The sequence below is a fragment of the Engystomops pustulosus genome, chromosome 7 (assembly GCF_040894005.1).
Source record: "Engystomops pustulosus chromosome 7, aEngPut4.maternal, whole genome shotgun sequence".
In the NCBI taxonomy this organism is placed as follows: Eukaryota; Metazoa; Chordata; class Amphibia; order Anura; family Leptodactylidae; genus Engystomops; species Engystomops pustulosus.
The window spans coordinates 137959569-137981982 of NC_092417.1; the positions used below are offsets into that span (position 1 = coordinate 137959569).

The 22414-nt window shown below is 42.9% G+C and overlaps 1 protein-coding gene and 1 long non-coding RNA gene across 4 annotated transcripts in view; one reads left to right on the forward strand and one right to left on the reverse strand.

The window, feature by feature from the left end:
* The window catches only part of SLC29A2 (solute carrier family 29 member 2), a 35176-nt gene extending 19099 nt beyond the window's left edge, over positions 1-16077 (reverse strand). The window contains exon 1 of one of the 3 annotated variants that reach the window (XM_072117935.1): positions 15940-16077. The gene's annotated coding sequence lies outside the window, so the exon portion shown is untranslated. Of the gene's footprint in view, positions 1-1909; positions 2010-15644; positions 15860-15939 lie in introns of those variants that run through there. The other 2 variants (XM_072117934.1, XM_072117936.1) reach the window with 2 other exon arrangements.
* Positions 16071-21434, forward strand: LOC140070893 (uncharacterized). The gene is made up of 3 exons (XR_011849009.1): positions 16071-16227; positions 20209-20941; positions 21376-21434. It is a non-coding gene; the product is annotated as an uncharacterized lncRNA (long non-coding RNA).
* Positions 21435-22414: the final 980 nt, after the last annotated feature.

The following is a 22414-nucleotide window of genomic DNA, read 5'->3' on the forward strand; positions in this document are numbered from 1 at the left end:
AGCTCCAGGCTGCAGCCATGTTATAGCAGAACATGTCAGGTACTTGTGTAGCTGATGTCTGTGTCTCTGTGTATTTGGAGAATGCAGGATGTCAGCAGATGCAGCACATACACTAGCAATGCTTTACTATACATTACACACAGACATGAGCAGGGGGAGGAGAGGGGAGGGGGAACAGGGGTGACATCACTGCCTCATTTACATAATATAGAAAAGATGATTCTATAATGATTAATGTATGAAATAACTAGATAAAGGCTGAGATGGGATCCTTGTGAGCTGCTCCAACAGGTAGAGGTGACAGAACTAGTGACACAGACCTGATGACAGGTGTCCTTTAAGAACACCCGACTTACAGACAACCCCTAGTTACAAACGGACCTCTGGATAATGGTAGTTCACTGTACTTTAGCCCTAAGGAGGTGTCTGCAGTTAAGCTTTATTATTAATCCTGGTTTTTATGACAACCCAACATTTTTAAAATCCAATTGTCACAAAGGCCAAAAAAAATTCTTGCTGGGGTTACAATTATAAACTGTACAGTTCCGACCTACATACAAATTCAACTTAAGAACAAATCTACAGAACCTATCTGGTATGTAACGCCTGTATTCTAAGACCGTTGTACATGACCCACTGGATTCACAGACTGACTACAGTGTACAGTGATGTTCCCAAATCCACATAAATGTCAGATAAAAAGCACTGTTTACAAGGGTAAGCATTGTTCATGCAACATGTAGTCGACAGGTCTCTGTGCAAGAAAATGCATCTATCACCAGGATAAAAGACTGTATGCAAATTAGTCATTGGGGCTCCAGGCTTCATTAACATCTATGGAGCCTGGAGCCCCCTCAGATTCATTTGCACACAGTCCTTCATCCTGGTGGTAGATGCCCTTTAAAGAGAACACCTGTTGCCAGCCTAAGCCTGTTAAACTACAAAATATACCTTATATGGCTGGTTTTATGTTCTCTGGTGATGTCTTTATATATGGCCAATACTGAGTGACGCCCGAAAAATGAATATAGATGCGCATCCTTTTTCCAGTCAGGAGTAGAATTCGCCACAGCCGTCATCCGACCACCACTCCGCATGCCGAGAACCCGCCCCCTTCCTTACCCGCAACCGCGCCAGGCCATGCCTCTTTCTCATAGCCGACCCCTCCATCCTCCTGCGCACTTGCACCAGTTCCCACTCATGTGCAGTGCACTTTTGTCCATCCGGTATGTACAGGGCCAGACCGGAGAAGATGGCCTCACTGCGCAAACACAAGACCGCTTGAGGACCGGGAGTCGGCTGTAAATAAGAGGCAGGGCCTGAGGATGGAGGCGGGTCACCGGTATGCAAAGGGGTGGCTGGTTCATTGATGAGGGGAACACCACACCCTCCCTGACTAGAAAAAGGATACACATCTTAATGTGTTAAACTTAATTTTTTGCAAATTGGGCATCGTTGGCCATATATTAAGACATCACCAGAGAACATTCAACTGGCCATTTTGCAGTTTAACAGGGCTTAGGGTAGTGCCACACGTTGCATTTCTTGACTGTTTTGAAGCATGCGTTTTCAGTACATTTAAAAACGCATGCTAGAAATGTAGGCTGCTGTGAAACAGATTAAAACCAGCCAAACACATGGTAAACATTAAAAACACTTGCTTTGAAAACGCATACGTTTTTGACCGTTGACGGTCAAAAAACGCGTGTGTCAAAACGGCACGTGTGCCGACACCCTAAGGCTGGTGACAGGTTTCCTTTAAATTACTTTCTAAATATGAAAGTGGTGGTTACAGGGGTAACAAGGACTGGCCAATAGGTAGGACAAATGATTAGAGAAGGAGCCTGCAAGTGCTCTGGACTGTGAATAGAGCACTGTAAAAGAAAAAAGTTTTCTTTGTTCAGCTCACCTAGATAATAGGGGTAGCGATGCGTGGCTGCACGGACACCTGGGTTGGGGAACCAGTAAACGAAAACAGCAAGCGAGAAAAAAGTTTTTTGTCCAGTTTCAAACTAAAGGCACAAGGAATAAAGTTAAGTCCACTTTTATTTGAAAAAAAAAAAAAACATGGTAAAAACATCATAGGACGTCCATGAGAAGAAAAAACTGACGTGTTTCAGATGAAATGTCCTAAGTCGTAGCCAGGAGGACTTCTGCTTCTCCCCATACTGGGGTAGAGGTTGCTAATGTAACTGGGTACAGGACCTTAGATGACATCACCCTGGTCACATGACATACTGAGAAGAGGCATGGGACATTAGGGGGAGTAGATGGGAGGGGCCGGCCAAGCAGGACACGCTGATTCTGATGCCAGGTAATATAAGATTAAGTTGATTTATGAGGATATAACGAAAACTATTTTTAGCTAAAAGAAGGGGGTCAGTAATAGGCCTCTATGGGAACCTTTCACTAGCTGTATTTGTGAAAATGAGGTTCCCTTTAACCCCTTATCGACATGTGACGTAGTAGATGTCTGATCTATGAAAATATAATAATGGTTATATCCAGTGTTTAACCCAGTAACGGAAATTAGCGCCCCAAGTCAAAAATACCACTTTTTTTGCAAGTTTGAAAAATATAAAAAATTCACTAAAAAGTTATCACTGGTGTAAAAGTGGTAGCATTGAAAACGTCGTCAAGTCGCAAAATGGCCACCCTCTTAAGCGTAGTGCCAAATGTCCTGCTTTTGAGCCGTTTTAAAGCATGTGTTTTCAGTCCGTTTAAAACTGCATGCATTTTAAAAACGTATTATCCGTTTTTTACTGTTTACCATGCGTTTGGCTGCTTTTAACTTGTTAATCTTAATAGATAAACAGGTTCAAAGAAGCCAAACGCATGGGAAAAGGTAAAAAACAGATGCATTTTAAAATGGATTGAAAACGCATGACTTAAAGTGGTTTAAAAACAGGACACGTGGCATCACCTTAAAAATAACTTTTTGCTCTCCCTGCTTGCCATTTCCCTCACTCTGTGTGCTTCAATCTTCTTTCCTGCACTACAAGTGGCCTGAATACATACTGAATTTTTGTATTGGTGAATACTCAGATATTTTGCTTATTTTCTGGATTTTATTCTTCTGTGTGCATGTAAAGTCCAGCTGCATGGAATAGGCTACAAGTCGATGTTATGCAACTCAATCTTTAAAATGCTGAAACAACACAACCCGCCTGTATCTCATGTCACATGCTGACTCTTTAGGGCTCCTTTCACAGGAACCTGAGACTGAGTCAGCCGCATTACTCGGCCTGACAGCGGCTTGTATGATTGGGCCTTAAAACATCACAGTGATTTATGATGTTGTGCGCTTCAGAATTACAGCTGCCTTCTGGTACATTACACAGACTTACACCAGCAGTACAACTATTTGTTACAAAATCAGATTATTTATTAAAATACAGCGATACAGTGTTTCTGCTACACCTAAAGCATTAGTCCCATTTCGGCAAAATAATTTCATTGTTTGTATAATGAAATGTTATACAATTTTCCAACATATTTTCTGTGTCAATTCCTAATGGTTTTCTAGAAATCTGCTTGCTGTCATTCTATAGAAAGCTTCTATGTTGACTTCCAGTGGACAAATCTGGCCATGGTTACACAGGTGCACCGATCAGTAGTATAATTGAAAGCAATCAGAGCTGCGTGTTACAACGAGCTGTGCACTTGTGTGACCATGGTCAGATTTCTGTCCACTGGAAATAAATAAGGAAGCTTTCTATAGAAGGACAGCAAGCAGAGATCTAGAAAACTGTGAGGAGTTGACATAAAAAGTGTATTGCAGATGGCAGGCTATTAGACATATTTGTCAAAATTGCTATTTACTGCAATACAGTAGTATTGGAGTATATAGTATGAGCAATCACACCCTGTAGGGTTAAAGTACCCTAGAGCAGTGATGGCAAACCTTTTAAAGGCCGAGTGCCCAAACTACAAAGATCCGCTTATTTATCGCAAAGTGCCAACACAGAAATTTAATTTGTGATTTATATTTCCTTCTCTGTCACAGTTTTAATTGATACCAGCACCTGAGGAGACCAATAAAGCAGAAAATAGTCCCAGGTCGAGCTGTCACTTTAAAATAGCTCTGTGCACAGCAAGTCCTGGGCTGTCTGGGACTGCAGGAAGATACCTGGAGTCATCTCTGGTGATGGCCTGAGTGCCCACAGAAAGGGCTCTGGGTGCCACCTCTGGCACCAGTGCCATAGGTTAGCCATCACTGCCCTAGAGGATCTGAAATAATATTTTTAAAAAAAATTAAAATGTCCCCCCCCCCTTTCCTTAGATCACATATAAAATAAAGATTAAAAATCATACATGTTAGGTATTGTCAACTCCCAAAATTTGGCAAAATGGCAATTTATTTTTTGTACAAAAGTCTAAAAAAATTTGAATCTACTAAAACCTAATAAAGCTTACATAAATTTGGTATCACTGTGACCGTATCGACCCAAAGAAAAAGAGGAGTCATCATTTAAAGCTCAGAATGCAAGCTGTAAAGACAGATTTCACAAGAAAATGTGTTATTTTTGTCGATTTCACCACACTTGGCATATTAAATGGTGCCACTTAAAAGTACAATTTGTCCCGCAGATAACAAGCTCATATACACCTCTGTAAAAATAAATAAAAAATAAAAGAGTCCTAAAGGGCTTAAAGGGGTGCTCTGGGCTAAAAATACTGATAAAGGTCCTCAATATCAGATTGGTGGGGGTTCAACATCCACCACGTCCACAGATGGGATGTATTCAAAAGGTGATAAACAGAGAATAAAGAACAGGAACTAGACTACTCATTTTCCAATGTAGATGAGATTAATATAGATTAGCTTCGATTTATATCAATAGGAGCAAAGCTGTTTGAGTTTGTTGTTTTTTTTTTTTAGGCTGGACAGAGCTCGCGAAGGGGTCGGGCTATAACATGGGAGCAGGGGTTGCTGTCAATTTATTTGGGGGGGACGGGCTGCTGGCTATATACAATGGGGAAGGGGATGGTTATATATTGAGGGGCAGGGGGCTGGCAGGCTATATACTGGGGGGGCATGGGCAGGCTGGCTATATACTGGGTGGCAGGGGCAGGCTGGCTATATACTGGGGGGCAGGCTGGCCATATACTGGGGGGCAGGGGCTGGCTGGCTATATACTGGGGGGCAGGCTGGCTATATACTGGGGGGCAAGGGCAGGTCGGCTATATACTGGGGGCATGGGCAGGCTGGCTATATACTGGGGGCATGGGCAGGCAATATACTGGGGGGCAGGGGCAGGCTGGATAAATAGTGGGGGCAGGGGCATGCTGGCTATATACTGGGGGGCAGGGGCTGGCTGGCTATATACTGGGGGGCAGGCTGGCTATATACTGGGGGGCAAGGGCAGGTCGGCTATATACTGGGGGCATGGGCAGGCTGGCTATATACTGGGGGCATGGGCAGGCAATATACTGGGGGGCAGGGGCAGGCTGGATAAATAGTGGGGGCAGGGGCATGCTGGCTATATACTGGGGGGCAGGGGCTGGCTGGTTATATAATGGGGGGCAAGGGCAGGCCGGCTATATACTGGGGGGCAAGGGCAGGCCGCCTATATACTGGGGGCATAGGCAGGCTGGCTATATACTGGGGGGCAGGGGCAGGCTGGCTATATACTGGGGGGCAGGGGCAGGCTGGCTATATACTGGGGGGCAGGCTGGCTATATACTGGGGGGCAGGCTGGCTATATAGTGGGGGGCAGGCTGGCTATATAGTGGGGGCAGGCCATATATAACCCTAGGGTTATACTGCAGTCAATAGGTTTTCCCAGTTTTTTATGTTAAAATTAGGTACCTTGGCTTATGCTAGGTTGGCTTATACTTTTTAACTGTTACAAGAATATTACCAGAGTGCCATTATGTGGCACATGTTACAAGTAATCCACATGCACAGGAACTAGTGGCAGCTACAAGGATCAATCTTCTCTTTGACAACTGCATTTTCAGGAGGCTAACACTGGTTTACCCATGGTGAATGTAGTGATGAGATCAAGCGCTGAGAGGCCCTGCGGGTTGTTGCTTAATGGAGCATAAGAGTCTGTTTTCTAATTCATAGAGTATGCACTAAAGATACATAGCAGAAATGAACATATGCTGTAATGGCAACACAGCATCGAAAAAGATTTTAAAAAAATTAAAATTAAAAAAAATAAATCTGTGCAGGTTAACAAAAATTTTGCTACAGACTCTAAATATTTGATAATATAATTAGTCAAACCACCCAGAATCTGCTAAATCTTCAATGGGAGGCAACGTTTAACCAGTAGAATGCTTCTGGAAATGTTGGCATTTAAAATTTGGCAGCGCATGGAGGCTTCCATATTGGCTCAGATTGTTGCTCCCTCTAATGTCATCAGGAAGCAATGATCTGTAACCATGACAGCCTGGAGTCTATACAAGACTCCGGGACCTTTTATTTATGCATATCTGTAACAATGGGTACCACCAAAACTGCCTTATACTGGAATACATTAGGACTGTAGTAAATGGTAGGTACCCTCAAGGGTTGAAGTACCCTATGGGGACAGAAAAATCTGTAACATTTTTTTTAAAAAAAACTAAAAGTTCAAATCACCCCCACTCCCTAGAACTAATATAAAAAACAAACAAAATAATCATAAAAATGTTAGGTATCAAAAAGTCCTGAACTATATAAAAAAAAAAACAGAAACTAGGTCTTATGTCTAAATTGACACTTTTTCACCATTTTGCAATGCGTAAAAATTTCTATGAAAAATCATCAATAGGTTATACAGTCCCTAAATGGTAGCAATAAATATGACATCTAGTCCTGCAAAAAATTACACCAGTCAAAGCTCTGTACACTATAATATAAAAAAGTCAAATAACAAGTCAAAGAATAAGTCAAAACAAAGAATTTTTCTTGTACAAAAGGTTTTCATTTTTAAAATCTATTAAAATATAATAAAGCCTTTATACATTTCATATTCCCATGATTGTACCGACCAAAAGAATAAAAGGGGAGGTGTTATTTGGAGCAAACAGTAAAAGCCGTGACAGCAGAGCCAACAAGAATGACACAAATGTGCTTTTTTTGGGTCAAGTTTCACAGCATTTGGAATTTTTTCCCCACAATTTAAAGAATATGGAGTGGAAGATTAAATACCATCACTAGGAAGTACTACCGTATATACTCGAGTATAAGCCGAGACCCCTAATTTTACCACCAAAAACTGGAAAAACCTATTGACTCGAGTATAAGCCGAGGGTGTAGTAGACAGCCAGCCTGCCCCCTGTAGAATACAGCCAGCCTGCCCCCTGTAGAATACAGCCAGCCTGCCCCCTGTAGTATACAGCCAGCCTGCCCCCTGTAGTATACAGCCAGCCTGCCCCCTGTAGTATACAGCCAGCCTGCCCCCTGTAGTATACAGCCAGCCTGCCCCCCTGTAGTATACAGCCAGCCTGCCCCCATGTAGTATACAGCCTGCCTGCCCCCATGTAGTATACAGCCTGCCTGCCCCCATGTAGTATACAGCCTGCCTGCCCCCATGTAGTATACAGCCTGCCTGCCCCCATGTAGTATACAGCCTGCCTGCCCCCATGTAGTATACAGCCTGCCTGCCCCCATGTAGTATACAGCCTGCCTGCCCCCATATAGTATACAGCCTGTCCCCATATAGTATACAGCCTGTCCCCATATAGTATACAGCCTGCCCCCATATAGTATACAGCCTGCCCCCATATAGTATACAGCCTGCCCCCATATAGTATACAGCCTGCCCCCATATAGTATACAGCCTGCCCCCATATAGTATACAGCCTGCCCCCATATAGTATACAGCCTGCCCCCATATAGTATACAGCCTGCCCCCATATAGTATACATCCTGCCCCCATATAGTATACAGCCTGCCCCAATAGTAGTATACAGCCTGCCCCAATAGTAGTATACAGCCTGCCCCAATAGTAGTATACAGCCTGTCCCCAGTATGCCAAGTGAATTAAAAAAACAAACTTAAGACTCACCCTCCGACGATACTCACCTTTGATGCTCGGCACGGCTCCCGGTCCTCGGCGGTGGCTCCCGGTCCTGGCGGCGGCTTCCGAACCTCGGTGGCAGCTCCTCTCTTCTTTCTTCACTGGCGGCTCCCGGGCTCTTTGCTTACTTTGCTAGCCGGCAGTCACGTCCATGCGATCTGCGGGCGGGCGCACACTATGATGCGGCAGTGTCGCCGCCGATGACGTCATCAGCGGCGACAGCGCTGCATCATAGTGTGCGCCCGTCGGCAGATCGCATGGACGCGACTGCCGGCTAGCAAAGTAAGCAAAGAGCCCGGGAGCCGCCAGTGAAGAAAGAAGAGAGGCGCTGCCGCCGAGGATCCGGACACCGGAGGGTGAGTATTATTTTTTTTTTCTTAGTTCACTCGTGTATAAGCCGAGGTGAGGTTTTTCAGCACATTTTTTGTGCTGAAAATCTCGGCTTATACACGAGTATATATGGTAATTGTTATGCAGGAAAAAAGCATACAAATAGTACAAGGGGAAAGATAAAAAAGTTATGGATTTTTGAAGGAGAGGAGCAAAAAATAGAAATGCCAACGAAAAAGGGCATTTGCGTAAAGAGGTTAAAGGAAACCTAGGTATTAGGTGTAAACACCGGGCACCAGCTCAGGGTGAGCTGGTGCCGGAGCTTACCTTAGCTAGTGTTTTAAACCGCTATATCGCGGTTTAAACACATTTTGATTTACAGCCCCGAGGTAGCTTTGGTGCACGCGCCTCCATAGGAAGTGCCGGAGGCGTCACGCTACCTCGGGGCTGTAAATCAAAATGTGTTTAAACCGCGATATAGCAGTTTAAAACACTAGCTAAGGTAAGCTCCGGCACCAGCTCACCCTGAGCTGGTGCCCGGTGTTTACCTTATATACTCGAGTATAAGCCTAGTTTTTCAGCACAAAAATTGTGCAGAAAAACCCAAACTCGGCTTATACTCGAGTCAAAAAAATAAATATATCTAAACTCACCTCTCCGTCGACCCCTGAATATCTTCAGTGCGATCTGTCCGGCCGCGGCGGCAGGCTATATACACTGGGGCAGGGTCTGGCAGGCTATATACACTGGGGCAGGGGCTGGCAGGCTATATACACTGGGGCAGGGGCTGGCAGGCTATATAAGCTGGGGCAGGGGCTGGCAGGCTATATAAACTGGGGCAGGGGCTGGCTGGCTATATACACTGGGGCGGCTGTGACCAATGCATTTCCCACCCTCGGCTTATACTCGAGTCAATAGGTTTTCCCAGTATTTTGTGGTAAAATTAGGGGCCTCGGCTTATACTCGGGTCGGCTTATACTCGAGTATATACGGTACATCTAATACCTACCTTCAGAAGTGGTAGGTTTCCTTTAATCCAAGAAAACTTAAACTGTCCAATAAATGAATAAAATTATCTGCAGACTTTGTAAGGATCAACATATAAATATGTGATTTTGCTAACGGTAAACTCTAAAACTACAGCGTAATTTTAACCAAACACTTGCCCATCATTTTAGCTCTCACAAAATGTTAAAAATATCCATTTTAGTTTGTTATGCTCTATTTCTGTCGAATATAAAGTAATGCTGCAACACATGATGTTTTGGGAGAACATGGAGAAAAAGAAACTACCGTAAATTGAAAAGATGCATTTTTTTTTAACTATGTAGGGTCAGAAATTGAAGTATTGCAGGTCGCAATAGCAATTCAGGGCTGGGTTGACAGTCGGTAGCTATGAAACATACGGTAATATAATAGTTTTGAATGGAGACGACAAATCTGACATTCACCGATATGCCAGAAAACTGCCACATGTGTGATAAAGGAGGAGGTGAATTTTCCAGGTGACGTGAGGCAAGAGAACGTTTCCTCCCTACCTCTCCATACAATACTGCTTTCATTGAGAGCCCAAAAATACAGAACTCTCTATACAACTTTATTCACAAACAGGTCTTGTCGTGATCTAAGGCTATGTTCACACCTCAAGTGTTCTTTACATTCATCAGGTTCGCATAGGTTTTATAAAATGTAGACATAGAAAATATATAGGAAAAGAAAGGTTATAGGACATAGAGCCTTCCCCAGGACTGAACAGAAATTAGGCAGTAAATAAATGAAGCAGAGAACGCAAGAAGAATATAGATGGAGACGCGCAGAGAGAAGAAAGCTTACAATTTATAGTGGGGATGAATAGAGAAAGAAATTGCAGTGGGATCTATAAATAGATGAGGGGAAAACAGCCGTAGCTGAAGAAAACCAGCATCAAACCCATAAAAGACAGCTCCTCTAACAGGTCATCCCTCATAAGATATGTTCTGCCCAGTAAATAAGAAGGCAACAAATACGTCTACAAATCTATTTTCTGATTGGATTTATTAAGATAAGAAACAAGATATCATATGAATGATGTGTATTCAGTTATTTCAGGAGTGCCCTCTAATGAAAGGCAGAGACCTACTGGCAGGTGAAAAAGAAATTCTACTGTGCATGATTCTTGTAGGGTTACATCTACATGTCTAGGTACATCACCTGCATAAAAGACAATATTGGAACAGGGAAGATGGGATCATTACAATACTATTCACCACTAGTGTGGATCCCTGGATATTGCACCAAAAGTTATGGCTACTAGCTATGCATAAAACCTATTGTCCTCAAAAGGAAGAAAGCCAAACTAAGAGGTGTGTGCAAATGTAGAAAAACTTTATTACATACAGTACATTAAAACTTCAAAACATCTAGGTAGGAAGAAATAGGGCATCACCGGACACAATATGAAGGATAGTAAATACATATATGAAGGGGTATAGACTTGGACTTCAATGTGGGCAATCAGTATGGCTGTGTCACATACATAGTTAAATACAAAGGTCAAGCCGAAAAAATGCCCATCACAGTATTGCAGTATTGCACATGTCTTACCCAAGTATTAGAAGTCACGGTCCACTGTCCGGGATGGCACCATCACCCTAAGGGTGAAGACACACGTGGCGTTTTTAGGCCGTTTTTACTAAGTGCGTTTTCCGATCGTTAAAAAACGCATGCGCAAAAAAAACGCATCCGTTTTTTAAAAACACAAGCGGTTTTTGAAAACAGATGCGTTTTTGTCCGGTTTTCCGAATTTGCGCAATTAAAAACAGACAAAAACGCGTGCGTTTTTTAAGGGCATGCGTTTTTTACGATCTGAAAACGCACTTAGTAAAAACGGCCCAAAAACGGCCTAAAAACGCCACGTGTGTCTTCACCCTTAGGCTGCAGTCACACGTTACATTTTGTTTGTGTTTAACGCATGTATTGTCAAATAGCTGAAGAGGAGATTTGCCTAATTACATTGTTGTCAACATTGCGTTTACAAAATGTTAACAAAGCAGCAACAAGCACACGTGTCAACATAATGTTGACGTGTGCGTTAACATCACGTTAACGCATGTGTTTTGTAAACACCAAGTTGACAACAAGGTACTTAGGCAAACGCCTCTTAAACCCTTCACGCTCCGTGGCGGATATATCCGCCACGGAGCGCATTGACTTAGCGCTCAGTGGCGGATATATCCGCCACGGCGCTTATGCCGGCTCGGCTCTGGATCAGAGCCAAACCGGCATCGGGAAACACGGGGTGCCGGCTGTAACTAATAGTAACCCAGTGCTTAATCCGTTAAATGCCGCGGTCCGAACCGTTTTCGGGGGGGGGAGGCGACGATCGTTGCTATAGCAACTCTGGGGTCCGATCTGGACCCCAGAGTTACTTGCAAGAATTGCCGGTAAGATGGCGTCTGTGACGTCATCTTACTGGCACAGTGCCAGCCTATCCAAGTGTATAGGCTGACACTGATAATACTCTGCAATACATCAGTATTGCAGAATATTATCATGAAGAAGCAATCAGATGATTGCTTGTTCATGTCCCATGGTATAAAAGTGAAAAAGTAAAAAAAAAAAAAGTTATTCAATAAAAAAATAAAGTCATAAATCACTAAAAATGCCCCAAACCCCCAAAACATATAAAGAGACATATAACTCAAAAAATAGTCTAAATCATAACACAAACCCCACATATATAGTATCACCGCGTCCGTAACAACCCGTAGAATAAAAGTAAATCATTATTGAACCCCCACGATAAACGCCGTAAAAAAAAACTGTTATAAACCCTCCAAAAATTATGATTTTTACCTTTTCAATCCCACAAAAAATGCTATAAAATGCGATCAAAAAACCATATGTACTCAGACATGATACTGGTGCAAAGTACAACATGTCCCGCAAAAAACAAGCCATCAACCAGCTCCGTAGCCAAAAAAGTAACAATGTTATGCCACTTGGAAGACGGCAATACATAAATGATAGATTTTTCCCCACATTAGGGTTTTGTTTGACAAATTTAGTAAAACGTAAGAAAATATATTCATGTCTGGTATCCCCGTAATCGTATCAACCCATAGAATAAAGATAACATGATTATTAGTCTATACGGTGAACACCAAAAAAAAAAAAAAGTAAAAAATCCAGTACAGAATTGATGCTTTTCTACTCCTGTCCTCAAAAAAAGTTCCTAAATTTTCAACAATAGGTGATACCAACCCCGAAATGGTAACAATGGAAAAAGCATCTCATCCCGCAAAAAAAATGCCGTCACATGGCCCCAATAATGAAAAAGCGAAAATTTTATAGCCTTCAAAAGGGGCCAATGAGGAAACTAAAATCCTGGCAGCTGCAGGTCCCTCCTTCCCTTCTGCGCCTCGATGTGCCCCCATAAAACAAGTCACAGCCACATGTGGGGGGTCTTTGTACTCAGGAGAAATTGCAGAACAAATTGTATGGTGGGTTTTCTCTTTTTATATTTTGGAAATGTGTAAATTTTAGGGCTAAATGAACGTATAAGGGAACAATATGACCATTCTAAATTTCACCGCCATTTTGATTCAATTACTATGAAGATCTCAAGGGGTTAACAATCTTCGTAAAAGCTGTTTCTGATAGCTTGAGGGGTGCAGATTTGAAAATGGGTAGATTATATAGGGGGTTTTGATGCTAAATATGTAAAATTTCATTCAAAACTGTATTTATCCCCAAAATAGTCAATTCTGAAAATCCGGAAAAGCGATATTCTATTTGTGAGCCGCGTGACATCAAAATAAATTATCCAAACATTTCAAAAATTATGAAAATGTAAAGTAGACAAATGGGAAATGTTATTCAGCAACTTATTTAGGTGGTAAATCTATCTGCCTGAAAACGCAATGATTTAGAATTTCGAAAATGGCAAATTTTTCAAAAAATTTATCATATTTTCTTTTTTTTTGTAAATAAACGCAAAACTTATCAGCCAAAATTTACCACTAAAATAAAGTACAACATGTGGGGAAAAAACAGTCTCAGAATCGCTTTGATAAGTAACAGTGTTCAAAAGTTATAACCATATAAGGAGACGCAAGTCAGAATCCAAAAAATCGGGCTGAGCCTTAAGCTACAAAATGGCTGCGTCCTTAAGGGGTTAAACTGTCTAAAAAAGCATGCGTTAAACACAAACAAAATGCTAAGTGTGACCGTAGCCTCAGTGTGGATTTACACCTTCAGTATTTCAGATGCAGTTTTTGATGCCCAAACCAGGGTGGAGAGTCAAAAGAGGAGAAACAGCAAAGCTGCCGGCAGCCACAAACACTGGCGTACCGATCGCGGTACCGAGGCCCGCACCTGACCCCTGCGCTGCGCTGATAACTCGGCGCAGCACAGCGGGCAGATGTTTTGAATTGTGACAGCCGCGGGCCTTTCCCTTACAGCGCACGGACTGTTCTGCATCTGGTCCGTGCGCTGGATCAGGAGGGCCCGGAGCTGTCACAATTTAAAATTTGAACGGCCCCCGTCCCACCCACCTTCCCACCCACCTCATCCATCGACGCCGGCACAGGCTTAATGACGTGCCTGCCTGCCTTAATGACGTGCCTGTCTGCTGAGGTCTATGACCCGGCACCTGACCTGGCAGACGCGTCATCAGCCGTCGCCTGCGCCGATCTTTAGAAGAGAGAGAGGGCGTGAAGAGGAGCGGAATAACTAGGTAAGTTTTATTTTTCATTTTGCTTAAATCTATGGGGCCCTTGTTCTATTTGGGGGGGGGGGGGGGATATTACCTATGGGGGGCATTAATCACGGCTACTGGTGGGGGGGACATTGATTATGGCTACTGCTAGGGGGGATATTAATCACGGCTACTGCTAGGGGGTGGGGACATTGATTATAGCTACTGCTGGGGGTGGGGACATTGATTATAGCTACTGCTGGGGGTGGGGACATTGATTATAGCTACTGCTGGGGGTGGGGACATTGATTATGGCTACTGCTGGGGGTGGGGACATTAATTATGGCTACTGGTGAGGGGGGGGGACATTAATTATGGCTACTGGTGAGGGGGGGGGACATTAATTATGGCTACTGGTGAGGGGGGGACATTAATTATGGCTACTGGTGAGGGGGGGACATTAATTATGGCTACTGGTGAGGGGGGGGGACATTAATTATGGATACTGGTGAGGGGGGGGGGGACATTAATTATGGCTACTGGTGAGGGGGGGGGACATTAATTATGGCTACTGGTGAGGGGGGGGGACATTAATTATGGCTACTGGTGAGGAGGTGTTTTTATGCATACCGATGGTAATGTTGTTGTTGTATGCCTTATGTTTATGAGCGACAGTTTTCCTGCTATATACCTGCATGTCATAAGAATTTAAATTAAAAAAAGGACCATGTTAAATTCAAATCTGTTTTTTTTTAATTTTTACTGGTGTTTTGTATGCGTTGGAAAAGGGGTAGTCTTATACGGCGAATATATCTTAAACTCTATATTTTAAACAGGAAAGTAGGGGGGTCGTCTTATACACCAGGTCGTATTATACGCCGGAATATACGGTACGTAATAAATTAATAAAAAAATGTTACAGAAAAAAAGCTTATTTCATGGCCAGTTTCCTCTTTGTCCAGCAGACGAGGAGCTGTAATGTCCCCCTTAAAACTGCTTTGCCAAGCAGCAATGTAATAGAGATACCAGAATTGGGGATGGGGGTCTGACCAATTCCATATCCCCCATATGAATGTAGTGATGGTGGAGCATGTACAATACCAGTCTATTCATTTCTATAGGGCTGTGGAGGAGCAGCCAGGAGCCGTGCTACGTCTGGCAGTCCTGTAGTGATACTGGACTGTGATGCAGGTCTTCCTTTCTCGGGGTTCAGTGTAATTCCAGTGGGGAGACCCTCATTATCTATCGTATACGACATTATCATTACCTGTGCCTGATAATTTTTGGAAGCATATCCCCCGAATCCAACATCAAATGGGGCAGTAAATTATCCAAATCGCTGTCCTGTACCTGCACTGTGCCCATTGGCTACCCTGTCATATTACAGCCCTGGTTCACAAGAAGAGGCACCATAGTTTTCCACATTCACCATACACATGACTATATACAATTAGTGTGAATGAAGCATGGCTGATCCCACACCAGAAATATGAGAACACAAAGAAACCACAGCTCTACTGGAAGACTCTACACACAGGTATATGCTGAACACCCGAGACACAGCGATAACAGGAAGGGGACAGACTCAGGTGACCTTAGGGGTGAGGAGAAACATGACTGACCTGCGCACTCAGCCCGTGTACACACTGCTGCGGCTCCGGCTCTCTCCACGTGTCTGCGCACATGTGCTCCCAGGGATTTTCCGACCTGCCCCCCCCACACACACACACACTAGGCTGTGACACCCGGCGCGCACGTAGCTATTAGTCATGAAGAACTATCACTACGCCGCCACCATTGTCCCCGTAGTAATATACACACACTCAGCACAGCATGGACACAGCAGGCGGGACCGGGGAGAAGAGGAGAGAAGGCAGAGACGACATTGTAATGCGCTTACTGTATACACACACTTACCGCACTCACACCGGCCATATAGCGGGAGATTCGAAAAAAAGGCGCGATCGCAATTCCCGCGTTTAGGGTCACCTCACACACGTCATGTCACAGGGCCGAGGACAATGGCTCCGTATCACAGCGGGCATAGCTGTCCTACATACATGTCGCCGATACTAGTGTGTGGTAGTGTATTAGTGGCTGTCACCCACTGCCTAATTAGTGTTGCTGGTTTGCTCTGTCACTAGAGGAGAGGACAATTATGGAGTCGCCAGATTCCTGTCGTGTCTGACGTCTCCTGACTGTAAGGTGAAGGTCATACATAGCCGCTGGTTATTTTGCTGCTGCTCCTCTCCAGGCTTTTCTGGTCATTGACTTATAGGGAGAGAATATTCCAGGAAACCTTATCTGCATATTGCTGTCACAGACATACAGTACAGACCAAATGTTTGGGCACACCTCATTTATAGAGTTTTCTGTATTTTTGTGTCTTAAATTGTAGATTCACACCGAAGGCACCAAAACTATTAATTATCACATGTGGAAATATAACAACAACTTTTGCTTTGATTACTGCTTTGCACACTCTTGGCATTCTCTTGATGAGCTTCAGGAGGTAGTGACCCTGAAATGGTCTTCCAACAGTCTTGAAGGAGTTAGCATTTGTTGACCCTTTTGCCTTAAAGAGGACCAGTCACCCCCCCCCCCCCAAAAAAAAAAAGACCCCCCCACCAACTATGCCCCCATAATCCTTCCCCCAGCCCATTTCTATTTATGCCATTTTTTTAAATTTATGTTGGGGAACTTGGTTTTAATCGATCCGACCTCTTACCAAATAAGAGGTCGGATCCTCGTATCCTGGGCGCTGCAGTTGGCTGTATTCATGAGGGGGCTTTGCTGGGGGCATCAGAAGAGTTAATGGCCGCAGTTATTAGCGGTTGGGGTTTGCCGCATTAAGCCTGTGAGCCCTCTTCATACATTCCCCGCACCTCTGTGCCGTACAGCTACGGCATGGAGCATCAAGGGGTTAAAGCAATGATAGTCACTTGTTTTTCTTTACTTAGCTGCTTTTTTTCTAGCCATAATACAAATTCTAACAGTCTCTTCAGTAGGATTATCATATGTGTATCCTCCTGACTTCTGCACAACACAACTGATGGTTCCTACCCCATTTATAGGGCAAGAAATCCCACTTATTAAACCTGACAGGGCACTTGTGATGTGAAAACCTTTTCTGGTGACTACCTCTTGAAGCTCATCAAGAGAATGCCAAGAGTGTGCAAAGCAGTAATTAAAGAAAAACCTAGAATATAAGACATACTTTTACATATTCAATATATTTTATTCAATAATGAAGTTCACATAAATAAAAGCAAAAGTTCAAAACGATCAAATGTAGAAATTACAGATCAATATCAGTATAGGTCACAAGAGAGCAGCTGAGAAGAGATGTCCGTCTGACAGGCCTGGTGCTATGGATAGGCAAAGTGGACAATTGCCCAGGGAGAATCCCTTCTTTCAAATGAATCTTGAATTTTGTTTCTAGGTGCTATGGATCTGGAGATATATTTAGGTTTAAAGTGAGAATATCAGGTGCCATTTTATAAATAAAAAATCACTCCCGACGGCAGTTTAACAGTTAATATCTCAGTTTTCCTGACACTTAGAAACACAAAGATTCATATAAAAGAGGAGACTCTCTTCTTTCATAGGAAAAAAGAAGTGAGATTCTATGTGTCACAGAGCCAGAGATACAGCCCCCTGAAGTGTAGCCCCCCCCCCCCTCCAGATTCTTACCCAGCAGCTACAGGGAGAATGTACTGCACGCAGGAGCTGCTGCACTTCACAGATAATGGAAATATTCACTTTATATGTTACTACATATTGAGAAGGGATAATATCAACTAATATTCATGTTTTTAACCCTTCTCTATGCAGAACTATCTAAGAACACACTTTCTATCTTACTGCCTTTCATTTCGTGATTTTCTTAGCGAAAATTGACTGATACGATGAACATTCAATCCTCTTCGCCTAATGTAGTGATATATTAACACCGCAACCCAGAACATGTCCATAAAGCTATATGTAACACCAAAAACACCCACATGTTCTGGAATAAAGTTTTTATATCACACCATCCTCCATTATTTATACCCATGTTATGATGTTCTCACTCAAATTCTTATGAAGTGCGGAAGGTTCTGTTATTGTGCGGCTAATACAATGGCGCACGTCTAAAAGTGGCTTTTATTATCTCATTAGCTTGGTTTATAGATATATAGTTATTTATTTCGGTTACCATTCTGTTAGGGAGCAAACAATGATAGATCTGTGTGACGCTCAGTGCAATTTTCAGCATGTTTGGTGTCCCCTGTGGGTTTAACGTTCCCTTTGCTACATATTTTGGTGAATATACACATGTGGGGTCTGTATGATCCCATCACATCTTGCTGTTTTAGGAAATTATATTTTCTTTATATAAGTATCTGGATTTGTACATATTTTAGAGGAAATTTTGAATGTTAATTGCCAAATGCATCGCTTGGTTGTCTGCTTTCAAAATTTTTTATGGTGCCTTTACTTTTTAATCTGTTTTATTTCTATATTTTGCAGGTTGTGACTCTCTTAATATTTCTAGCTGAAAAGCAGATATCTAGTTACAGTTCTAGTGATATTATGTGGATTTATTTATGTGAACATATCTATATATCTATCATCTATCTGTCTAGTTATTTATCTCCTATAATCTGACCATTTATATATCTCGCTTTTTCTCTATTTATTAATCAATCTTCTATTTCTCTTCTACTGTATTTATTTCTCATATCTATCTACTGTATATATATATAATCTACTTTATAGTTCTGCATCTAGCGCACACAGATACTGCAGTGCTGCACTGTGCTTGCCAGATCAGTCCCTGTCCCCATGGGACTCACATTCTATTCAACCTACCAGTATGTTTTGGAGTGTGGGAGGAAACCCACGCAAACACAGAGAGAACGTACAACCTCTTTGCAGATGTTGACCAGCGCTACAAGGCTGTAGTGCTAACCACTGAGCCACTGTGCTGCCCATCATCTATCTATCTCCTATAAAATTCTCCCATATTATATTTTGTTTTACAATACTAAAGGGAGCCTTGTACTGACTGTGACTGGTCATAAAATTGTTTTATTTTGGGGCCACACTTTAAGTTTTGCCCAGGGCCCCACTTTGTCTAGAAGCGGCCCTGCCGTCTGCTAGAGTGGATACACCACACTCCGAAGTTTGTGGACATAGTCAACATGAGGCAAAAGGATCCCAGTTGGACACAATTAGTGCATGAACAAATATATGAATATGCAAACTGTTATATAATGAAAAAAGGAAAGAACAAAAAACATTGGGTTTACATGAACAAGTGTAACCAATTAGGCGACCCTATGGTCACCCTACTGAACTCTATAGTGAGTAGGAACAACATACATACTTTTACATATATACTTTTTTGCTAAGTATATAATTCCGCATGTGTTAATTAAAGAGAACCTATCAGCACGAATCTACCTATAAAGGTAGATTGGGTGGTAGGTGGATGTAAGGGACGTGAGGAGAGCTCTTTTTAGAGCTAATCCTCACGTCCCGCTAACTTTTGGTACACTTTATTGACCTAATATGTAAATTTCGTTATGCGGCTACTGGGGCGTGGAGTAGCCGGCACGAGGCTACACAGTGTAGCTACTCCACGCCCCAGTAGCCACATTACTCCTCCTACCCTGTTGTGTGCGGCCCTCGTCCGACAAGCTGTTTACTGCGCATGCGCAGTAGTTCCGGCCTCGGAGCTGGGACTGCTCAGGCGGCGTTCTGCGCACGCGCAGAACGCCATCATGACGGACGAGGGCGCGCAGCTACGAGGAGCTGTGCGCCGCACGCAACAGGGTAGGAGGAGTAATGTGGCTACTGGGGCGTGGAGTAGCCGCGCTGTGTAGCCTCGTGCCGGCTACTCCACGCCCCAGTAGCCGCATAATGAAATTTACATATTAGGTCAATAAAGTGTACCAAAAGTTAGCGGGGACGTGAGCATTAGCTCTAAAAAGAGCTCTCCTCACGTCCCTTACATCCACCTACCATCCGATCTACCTTTATAGGTAGATTCGTGGTGGTAGGTTCCCTTTAAATAGTTTTGATGCCTTGATACAATTGATACAATTTTTATAGTAAAGAGATAACTTGGCAATTGTCTTGCTTAATTCTTGTTTTATTTCATCACAAACAATCCATATAATTTATTTTGACCTTCCTCAGGAAAGGGATTGCTGGAGGGTAAGGGAATGAAGATAAGATGGGCCGTGGCCATGTCAGTGTATAGAGTTTGGAGTCTTTTGTGGACTCACTGCATGTGGAAGGAGCTGGAGTGTGGAAAAGAGGAGACTGACACAGGGATACATAGGCTGCAGCTGCCCCTTCCCAAGGACTCCCCACACGCTGCTGGCAGAGAGCCTGGTAATGTGAATTAAACTTATATAAAGTACTGAAAGGATTCAACATGCAACATAGCATAGGCTATTGGAACATGTCACCAGCTAAATATCACTATAAGGTGCACTATAATATAAAAAATAATCTTGTACATAATTTAGATGGAATTCCTGAAATAACTCAGCTGATTAAATGATACCTTTGGAAACAGAAAACAGATGAGTAAAGGAGGAAACCAAGCAAAATTAAATTAGAGAATTTGCGTCACTTTACAATCCAAAAGGATTTGGAAAAAAGTATTAATTATAGGATAAGTAGAGATTGCTAAATCTCCCTTCATTTACAATGTGATCATTTGAGTGATGGATAATTTAGTCACAATCCTGAGAATTTCTGTGTTTTGTATTCGTGGTGTTTTTTGCTGACTATGACATGGTGGGCAACTGTAAGTAATGCGATTACCCGCCGGCTGTTTTTCCCTATTATTTTTTCCCATTTAAAGGATAAAGGGAGACACTGAATAAACAAACAATTCCCTGAAGTTAACAGAGCATATTCTGTAAGTATATGTACAGCCATGATCTCTGTATGATACTGGTTGTTCACCCATTAACACTTTTCTAGAGGTGCTATGTATATTTCTTTATACCCAAGTGCAACTGAAGTGCTTCCACCCTCTTCCCTCCTCTATCACATTGCCAAAGCCTGAAAAGCATTACTATTTAGATCCTGGGAAACACTAAGCAGCAAAGGACTTCAGAGTCTTAAAAAGCTATTACCATAAATGGCATCCCATTGGGGCTTATTTACTAAGGGTCCATGGATTGCACTTAGCGCCCTAGGGACAGGTATTTAACTGGGGATTGTGTTGCACGCGATCGGATTGTGGCACAGCTGCGCTGGCTTTTATGCGACAGAAATCGGGGTTGTGCAGTCGCATGATCTGACTGATTCGGACTGAGCGCGGGATTTAAGATTCGAATTGTGTTACAGGATCAAGCACTTACATACACCGACAAGAAGAAGGTGAACTTCGGCGGACCTGAGTGGGGAAGCTACACATGCAGGATATCGGGTGCATGACCGTTCTGAATCTCGTGAATCTCGACAGAGTGCATTCCGGACGGACAATGCACTTTCGGGGATTGTGCCCCATTGTAAGTAAATGTGCCACATTGTGTTCCTGTAATGTTACACATGTATTTTATTCCAACTTCTCCATTTCGTGCAAGGGAACACCAAGTAGGGTCCCCAGAGTCCAGAATAAAAAAGTCTGGTTTTGGGTGTCTGATAGTTAAAGGGTTTTTTTTCCACAAATTCAAGTAAGGCCCTATCCACAGGAATGATGAGACCAGCACAGATCACGAAAACTAGGGGTCCAATGGGGTCCCATGTACCTCAGTCAGACCCCTTTTTGCTCCATGAGAGTAATGGAGCAGACGGCCTTGCATGACCGCTTTGCTCCATTCATCTCTATGGAGCTGACGGAGATCACAGAGCGCGGCGCTCTGCATTTTCTGTCCGCTCCATTGAGATCTATGGATCAGAACGGTCATGCGCGGCTGTCTGCTGCATTACTCTCATGGAGCAACGAGGGGTCCAAAATGGGACCCGATTAGACCCCTCATTTTCGTGATCTGTATCCTGTGGATAACAACGAATTTGTGGGAAAACCCCTTTAAGATGTCCACAGTTCTGTCTACTTCAGTTTTATGCCAAGCAATCTTCTTCCCACGTACATCTTCCCACAAATACTTTAAAAACAGTATGTCATTTGACTATGACTGGGCCATTGAAACATCTTGATTCTTTTCTTATTTAGCTGTCGGATAGATAACCTCACATTTATTTCTAGGATTCTTTTTTATGCAGATAAGTTAAATGGGTTTTCCCATAAAAGAAAATTCTCAAATTTCAATCCCCTAGTGATGGTAACACAATGAAGATAATTTTTAACCCTTTACTTCACAATTTTACTCTGTTTTATTGCTGTATTAGCTCCTATCACTCAGTGATGGTCAGTGTAAAATTC